The 8425-nt window shown below is 41.0% G+C and overlaps 1 protein-coding gene across 12 annotated transcripts in view; it reads right to left on the reverse strand.

Annotated features, from left to right (window-relative positions):
• Window positions 1-6046, reverse strand: part of C13H2orf42 (chromosome 13 C2orf42 homolog) — a 29537-nt gene extending 23491 nt beyond the window's left edge. For 4 of the 12 annotated variants that reach the window (XM_047523128.1, XM_047523131.1, XM_047523129.1 and 1 more), the window contains exon 1: window positions 5798-5971. The gene's annotated coding sequence lies outside the window, so the exon portion shown is untranslated. Of the gene's footprint in view, window positions 1-2499; window positions 2547-5517; window positions 5721-5797; window positions 5973-6011 lie in introns of those variants that run through there. The other 8 variants (XM_047523119.1, XM_047523132.1, XM_047523118.1 and 5 more) reach the window with 8 other exon arrangements.
• Between the last annotated feature and the right edge of the window lie 2379 nt (window positions 6047-8425).

Below are 8425 nucleotides of genomic sequence, written 5' to 3' on the forward strand. Positions count from 1 at the left end.
TTTGTTGGTATTAAACTCAGGTAAGACTAGAAAATGTGAGGTCAGATATAAAAGTCAACTATTTTGGTTTTATGAAACAGCAAAACTATGAAATAGAAAAACATTTATTTAATAAACATTGATCATGTACCATTAAAAAAAAAAAGAGTGCTTTACCTTATCCAGATTGCTTTCACATTCATTATTTCATTTGGATTTTACAATATAAGAGTCTCATTTAAGCCAAACAACTGTTCTACAGATGAAAATAAAGAAATTAAGTACCTTCCTTGGTGGCAGCCAACAAAATCAGCAATTCTGTTTCCACAAACCCACAAAATCTAGGAGTATGAAATTTCTACTTGTGATTTACCCCCTCAATGTTATGAAAATTTTCAGAGAAATAAAATTATACAGTGAGTCCCTCATGTGCCCACCCACTAGATTTTTACAATTAACATTTGGCTATAATTGCTTTATTATGTCTATTTATCCTTCCCTCTGTCAGTCTCTCTCATATTTTGATGTATTTCAGAGTAAAAGCCAGGCGTGGTGGCAGACACCTGTAATCCCAGCAGCTTGGGAGACTGAGGCAGGAGGACTGTGAGTTCAAAGTCAGCATCAAAAACTTAGTGAGGCCCTAAGCAACTCTGCAACACCCTGTCTCTAACTATAAAAAAAGGGCTGGGGGTGTGGCTCAGTGATATAGTGCCCCTGGTTCAATCCAACAAAAAAACAAAAGTAAAGTGAATTACAGGTTTGGCATGGCTATCATTATTTAAATATTTATTTATTTATTCATACAGTATTGGTATTAATTCAAGGGCGTTCTACCACTAAGTTATATCCCCAGCTGTTTTTACTTTTTTATTTTGAGACTGGGATTCACTAAATTGCTGAGACTAGCATGGAACCTGCTATCATCCTGTCTCAGTCTCCCTAGTCCCAGGGATCCAGGCATTTACCACCACACCTAGCTATCATTCAGTATTTTAAATGCTTTTTAAAAAAGTAATCTGCTTGTCATTTTTAAATTGGCAGTTTGCATTGTTTTTCTCCCAATTTCAAAGGATGATTTACAATTTCTTTCTCTCTCTCTCTCTCTCTTTTTTTAAGCAGGGATTGAACCACTGAGTTGCTTCTCTAGGCCTTTTTATTTTAAGACAGGGTCTCGCTAAGTTGCCAAGGCTGGCTTTGAACTTGCGTTCCTCTTGCCACAGCCTCCTGGGTCACTGGGATTACAGTCGTGTACTACCATGACCAGCTTTTGCTGTCTGGATTATGCCCTGTAGAAGGCAATTTTTTAGTATCTTTCAAAATCACAACTACATGTTTGTTCTTTGGGGAATCATTTGTTTTTGCAGTACTAGGGATTGAACTCAGGATTTGGCACATGTTAGGCAAGTGCTCTACCACTGAGTTACAGCCCAGCCCTTTATATTTTTTAAAAACAACAACAAACAACAAAAAAATATCTTCAAGGGCTGGGGATATAGCTCACTGGCGATGTGCTTGCCTAACATGTCCGAGACCCTGAGTTCAATCCCTAGTTCTGAAAAAAACAGAAACAAAAAATACAAAAGTTCAACCTTAGAATAGTTTTACTTTATAGAAAAGCTACAAAGACAGTACAAAGAATTCCTGTATATGCTTCACCTAGTTTCCCCTAATGTTAATATCTTACATAACTATGAGGTATCTGTCACAATAAGGTTTAACAGTGGTGCAATACAACTCATTTCACTACAGACTTCATTTGGATTTCACTAATTTTTCTAATGCCTTCTTTTAAAAAGAATAAACTGTCTACTGTAGAATAATTTTAGATTTTCAGAAAAGTTACAGATAGAACAGAGTTCACAGATACCCCTCACTCATTTTCCTGACATTAACCAATAGTGACATTATACTATTACCACAGGACATTTGTCAAAACTAAGAAACCAGCAGTGGCACCTCATTAACCAAACTCCAGTTTTAGTTCTTTCTTCTGTTCCAATCTAAAATACCATATTACATTTAGCTATCATATCTCCTTAGTCTCCACAGGCCTGTGAGTTTCTGTTTCTTTCTTTTTTTTTTTTTTTTTTTTTTTTTTTGTGGTGCTAGGGATTGAACCCAGGGTCTTGTGCCTGCAAGGCAAGCATTCTATCAACTGAGTTATATCCCCAGCCCATGAGTTTCTGTTTCTTGGTCTTCATAATCCTAACAATTCTGAAGAGTCAGTTTATAGAATGCCCCCCCATTTGAGCTTGCTGATATTTCCTCTGCATACTCCTTTAATATAACTCCACTAATAATTTATCTTACAGATTCCCACATGTGTAAAGTGAGGGAAATATAAAGCTATTCACAAGCACTTTTGTAACAGTAAAGCTTACAAATAACCTAATGTCCTTCAGATGGAACTGGATAAATTAATTACGTTATACGTATGTATAATGGAATACCTTCCCCAAAATAAAGTTTTCTTATAGCTTAAAAAAAAAAAAAAAAAAAGCCAGGCACAGTGGCACACACCTGTAATGCCAATGATCTGGGAGGCTGGGGCAGGAGGATCACACGTTCAAGGCTAGCCTCAGCAATTTAGTGAGACCATCAGCAACTTAGCAAGACTGTCTCAAAATCAAAAACAGAAACAAAAAATAAAAAAGGGGATATAACTCAGTGGTAAAGCACCCTTTGGTCCAATCCCCAGTTTACAAAAACAAAACAAACAAAACAAAACAACAACAAAAAAACCTTGACACATAAAATTGTACTAGGCTGGGGATGTAGCTCAGTGATAAAGCACCTGTTCAGTATGTACAAGGCTCTTAGTTTAATCCCCAGCAACACACACACATACAAAGTACATATTTGTGGGTACCATGTAATGTTTCAATACATGTAAACTTTATATAATGCTCAAATCAGAATAAACATATCTAACTCCTCTACAAATATACAAACATTTTAAGATACTGCCAAACTGTTTACCAAGGTGGCTGTACCATTTTACATTTCCTCCAACAACACAAAAAGATTCCCACTTTTCTACCCCTGGCCAATGCTTCTTATGATCCTCTTCATTATAGTCATTTGATTAGGCAGCCTAAAATGGTAAGTCGTCATGGTTTTATTTGCAACTCTCTACTGAATAATGATGTTGAGCCCCATTTATCATGCTTATATAACCATATGGAATATTTGTTATGTGTAAGAAACCAGACACAAAAGATCACGTGTTGTATGATTGCTAAATGATATATCCAGAATAGGAAAATATATAGAGGCAGAAAGCAAATTAGTAAATGGCAGAGTGGCACATTCCAGTAATCCCAGCCTTGGGAGGCTGAGGCAGGAGAATCCCAAGCTTGAGACCAGCCTCATCAATTTAGTGAGATCCTCAGCAACTTGGTGAGATCCTGACACAAAATAAAAAGGGCCGAAAATGTCCCTCAGTGGTAAGTACCCTTGGGTTCAATCCCCAGTCCCCCAAAATAAAAATAAAAATAAAAGAAAGCATATCAGCTTGAAGAAAGGAGGAATTGGCAGCAACTGCTAATGGGTATGAGGGTCTTTCTGGAGTGATGAAAGGCTGCATAATTTTGTGGATAATACTAAAACTTTAAATTGTAACACCTTTTAAAAGGATGAATTTTATGTTATATGAGTAATATTTTAATGAAGCTGTTACTATTTTAAAAAGAACAAAAATATTTGGAATTCAAATGCCAAAGAGCTAATTTCCTGAGTTTTTACAAATCAATAAGAAAAAGAAGTCCACTGGAAAAAAGGGGAAAGGCTGGGTGTGGTGGTGCACACCTGTAATCCCAGTGGCTTGGTAGGCTGGGACAGGAGGATCTCAAGTTCAAAGCCAGCCTCAGCAACAGTGAGGTGTTAAGCAACTCGGTGAGATCCTGTCTTTAAATAAAAATACAAAATAGGGCTGGTGGTGATGTGGCCCAGTGGTCAAGTGTCCCCGAATTCAATCCCTGGTACCACCCCCCCCAAAAAAAAAAAAAAAAGAAAAAAGAAAAAGAAAAAAAGGAGAAAGGACATGAAAAGACAGTTAAGAAAAAGAAAAAAGTGATTTTAAATATGTGAAGATACTCAACCTTCTAGTAAGAAGCAAATTCAAACAAGGTAACATGGCTGAGGTACAGTTCAGTGGGAGAGAATTTGCCCCACATGCTCAAAGCTCTAAGGCTAATCCCCAGCACCATAAAGCGAAAAACAAAAATGATAACAACAGCAAAGAAAGAAAAAAAAAAAAAAAAGGAAAAGAAAAGAAACACACACACACACACACACAAGAAGCCAAGGTAATACTTCTGCAAAGTGGAAAAAAAAGAAAGTTATCACTGTATTCAGGAGAATGTGGAGAAACATTGTACACTGTTGTTGTGAAATTTTTGGAAGAGATGTAAATAAAAGTAATACACATACTTTGAACAATTCCACTTCTGATATTTCATGAATTGTATTTTCACATGTGCAAAAAGTACATAAAGGGATACTCACTGAAGTACTGTCCATAATTGCAGAAGTATAGAAACAGCCTAAGAGCTCATCAGTAGAGAATTGACATAAGAAAATTTTAGTGTAATCACACTATATGCTATTAAAAAGAATCATCAGGCAACACCCAGGTGTGGTGCAGGTGGGTAATCCAAGCTACTCAAGAGGTGGAGGCAGGAAGATGGAAAGTTGGAGGGCAGTTCTGCAACTCAGTGAGACCCTGTCTCAAAATAAAAATAAAAAGGGCTGGAGATGTAGCTCAGTGAAAAACACCTCAGGGTTCAGTCTCCAGTACAGAGGAGGGAAAAAATGTCTGGGTATGTAACTTAAAGGTTGAACATTTCTGACGTGTATCACCATAAGGCAAAACAAAACAAAACAAGAACTGAGCAGATCTACGTGTACTGTGGTACAAACATCAAGGTAAACTTTGAAGTGAAAAAAGTTGTAGTACTTTGTTTATAACATGCTATTCTTGGTTTTAAAGCGGGCAGAAAACAGGGGTGTATATGTGTGTGTGTGTGTGTGTGTGTGTGTGTGTGTGTGTTTACTGCCTCAGAAGTGATTTGTGACTTGGGAAGCAGTGGGTCTGGAAGGGAGCCTTACCCCTCACTGTTTTGTACTATTTTAATTTTAACATGTACTAGTATCACTTATTACAGATTCTATATTGAAAGCATATATACATACTTAACTTGTAAAGAACCTGTATTTCAAAGTTGAAAGGTCTTTAGGTAGTCTCTTTTCGGCAAATTTACCCGTCTCCTTAGCAAAAGGACATAAAGGGGCTGGTGCTGGAAGAGTTAAGCCCTAACCGCCCCCTGAAGTGGTGGGTTTCCACCCTGGTTCTATCTGGCGGTGGAGCTATATAGTTTGCCGAATGCCTGCGAAGCGGTTAGAGGACGAATGATGACCATGAATTTAAACACACACACACACACACACACACACACACACACACAACACATATACAACTACCCGAGTACTCTCCGTGTGAATAAGCCCTTTCAATGCATTTACTCATGTAATGCTCACACGAGCCTGTGAAGAATTACCCATCTCGGAGATGAAACTAGCTGAGATTTGACGAAACTGTCCCAGCTAGCGGGCATCTAAGTTTGGAACGTGCAGGATTTCCTGCCAAACCGTAAATGAGAGGCTACGGCACTTTAGCTCCGCACCGCCTCCGAATCGCGGGAAAAGGTATCTTTCGGCACAAGTCCGGCCGCCGGCCACCGGGACACGAAACTCCCGCTTCCGGGGCCGGCCAGCCGCGAGACACACATCCCCCGGGACCTGCTTCCCGGCATCCTACCCGCGCGACCGCTCACTTCCGGTGCTGAGTAGGCCCAAGCAGAAGCATCACCTCGCCGACACCGGACTCCTTGGTTAAGCTCTCTGCCGGAATCCCCAGCCATACGCCCCTGTCCCATCGCGTCCGGGTCCTTTCTCAATACAGTTCTCCTACCTGCCCTGCGCCCACCCCACCCTCGTGGGCCCCAGGGCCCCTCGCGGATGACCGCCCTCACCTCTTCTCTCTTCGCCTGCCGCGGCCTTTTACAAACACGGCCAAACTGTTCGCTGTAACGGCGGTCGTTATTGGTCAGAGCCGCCCACGCGCGGCAAGTGCCCACCCACCTCAGGTCGCGTTGTCTTATGGGAATTATAGTTTTCTACTCCCGAAGAACGCTGAGAGTTTTCGGCAGGATCCGGTGCCTTAGCCGACCTGTTAAGCTTAGGTTTTGCGGCGGGACTGGAGTTCTAACCTAACCCTACTGGTGTGGAAGGCACCAACGCAACTCCAGGGCCCATCGCGACTACTTCAGACCCGTGACAATCCTGTTTCTGGGTAGAGTAACGCTGGAAATTGATGCAAAGATAGCCCGAGATTTTCTACTTTAGCAGACGTCAGTAGCGATTTTGTTTTGCCCACCAAAGTGCTCGTTGTGTCTATCTCTTGTATGTTTATGACAAGTTATCTTTTCCTCTCTTGATTACAGTTTGACGTGTTGAACATTTTCTCTTATAATGGGCCGACTGGCCTCCTGCAATCCTAGTTCTGGTCCTTGGAACCACACAGAATAACCCAAAATCTTTGATCATGATTGCAGACAGCTCCCGCGTGCAATGTGTTTCGGAGTGAGGATTCTTACAAAACCCTGGTTTAAGATTTTCTGCCCCTCTCGCCTTAGTCTAGCTGCTTCCTTCTAGTGGTGCTGTGGGCAGGTTCTTTAGTACTGAGAAATTTTATTATTTTTTTAATGGTACCGGGGATTGAACTCAGGGGCTCGTAACAATCGAACCACATCCCCAGCCCTTTTTTTGTATTTTGAGACAGGGTCTCACTGAATTGCATAGGGTCTTGCTAAGTTGCTGAGGCTGACTTTGAACTCGCGATCCTCCTGCCTCGGCCTCCTGAGCCCCTGGGATTGCAGGCGTGTGCCACTGCGCCCCTGTAATTTTAGTCTTCTTAACCGTAAGAGAAATGGTTCTTTTCAGTACTAAGACTTGTAATACTGTTTCTTAAACTGAAGGGATAGGGAAGGGTCAGTCACAGTTGTTCCAGAACTTTTTTACTTTTCTGTTTCGAACATAAGTGTGAATTTTGCATGCCTGGTTGTGTTTTTGATCATATTGGTGTCTTCTAGTGATAAACTGAAGTGGTGGTTTTCACTTGGAAGCGCTGCTACTAGCAACTAGTTAGTAGGTAGAAGCCATGGATGTTGAATATCCTACAATGCACAGGACAGTCTTTCACAACAAAGAATGATCTGGCTCAAATGTCAATAGTGCCAAAGTTGAGAGTCTCTATTGTAGAGACAGGGTTTAACTTTTTTTCAGTCGCCTTGCCTTAAAGGGTCCTAGTTATCTTGAGTTTTCAGTTGAGAAAGGCATGTTTGAGGACAGCTGTCAAGCAACCCCATATTTTAACAGGTTCTTCAGACCAAACACAAAGGCTTTTAAAGAAAGGTCCTTAAAAAAGCCCCTTCTAGCCAGACATGGTGGTACATGCTATAATCCCAGCAATTTGGGAGGCTGAGGCAGGAGGAAGAGGCAGGAGGATAACAAGTTCAAAGCCAGCCTCAGTAATTTAGCGAGTCCCTATCCCAGAATAAAAAGGGCTGGGGATGTGGCTCAGTGGTTAAGCACCCTGGGTTCAATCCCCAGACCCCCCCCCCCCCCCCCCCCCCCCCCCCCCCCCCCCCCCCCCCCCCGCAAAAAAAGCCCTTTCTAGGCCCTGTTCTCATAATTCTCAGAATTTTTTTTTTTAATTCAAAACTCTCAAGTTATGGTTTGACACAGACTTCTTTTCCTCTTGTCTGAAGAGTCTTGAGATAGATTTTTGTTGTAATAATTGTGTCAAGCTCTTCATTTACAATAAGCATCAAGATATAGAGCCAGATGTGGTGGTGCACACCTGCAATCCCAGCGGCGTGGTAGGCTGAGGCAGGAGGCTCTCCAGTTCAAAGCCAACCTCAGCAACTTAGCAAGGTCCTATGCAACTCAGTGAGACCCTTTTTCTAAGTAAAATTTTAAAAAGGGTTGGGGATGTGGCTCAGAGGTTAAGTACCCCAGTGCCCCCCAAAAAATAAAAATAAAAAAAATTATAGAGCCAGATGTGGTGTCACACCTGTAATCCTAGTTATTCAGAGACTGAGGCAGAAGGATTGCCAGTTCCAGGTTAACCTGGGCATCTCTGCAAGACCCCCAAAATAAAAAGTAAAAATGGCTGGGAGAGGTTGAGCATTTGCATAGCATGTGAAAGGCCCTGGGTTCAATACCCAGTATTGGGGGTGGGTAAGCTATATATAAAAATATATAAAAAAAGAGCTGGGGATGTGATTCATGCTTAAGTGCCCCAGGGTTCAATCCCCAGTACAAAAAAAAAAAAAAAAAAAAAAAAAAGGAAAAAATTCATTGTTATATCCTTTATAATCATGTT

Source organism: Sciurus carolinensis, chromosome 13 (genome assembly GCF_902686445.1).
Source record: "Sciurus carolinensis chromosome 13, mSciCar1.2, whole genome shotgun sequence".
NCBI lineage: Eukaryota > Metazoa > Chordata > Mammalia > Rodentia > Sciuridae > Sciurus > Sciurus carolinensis.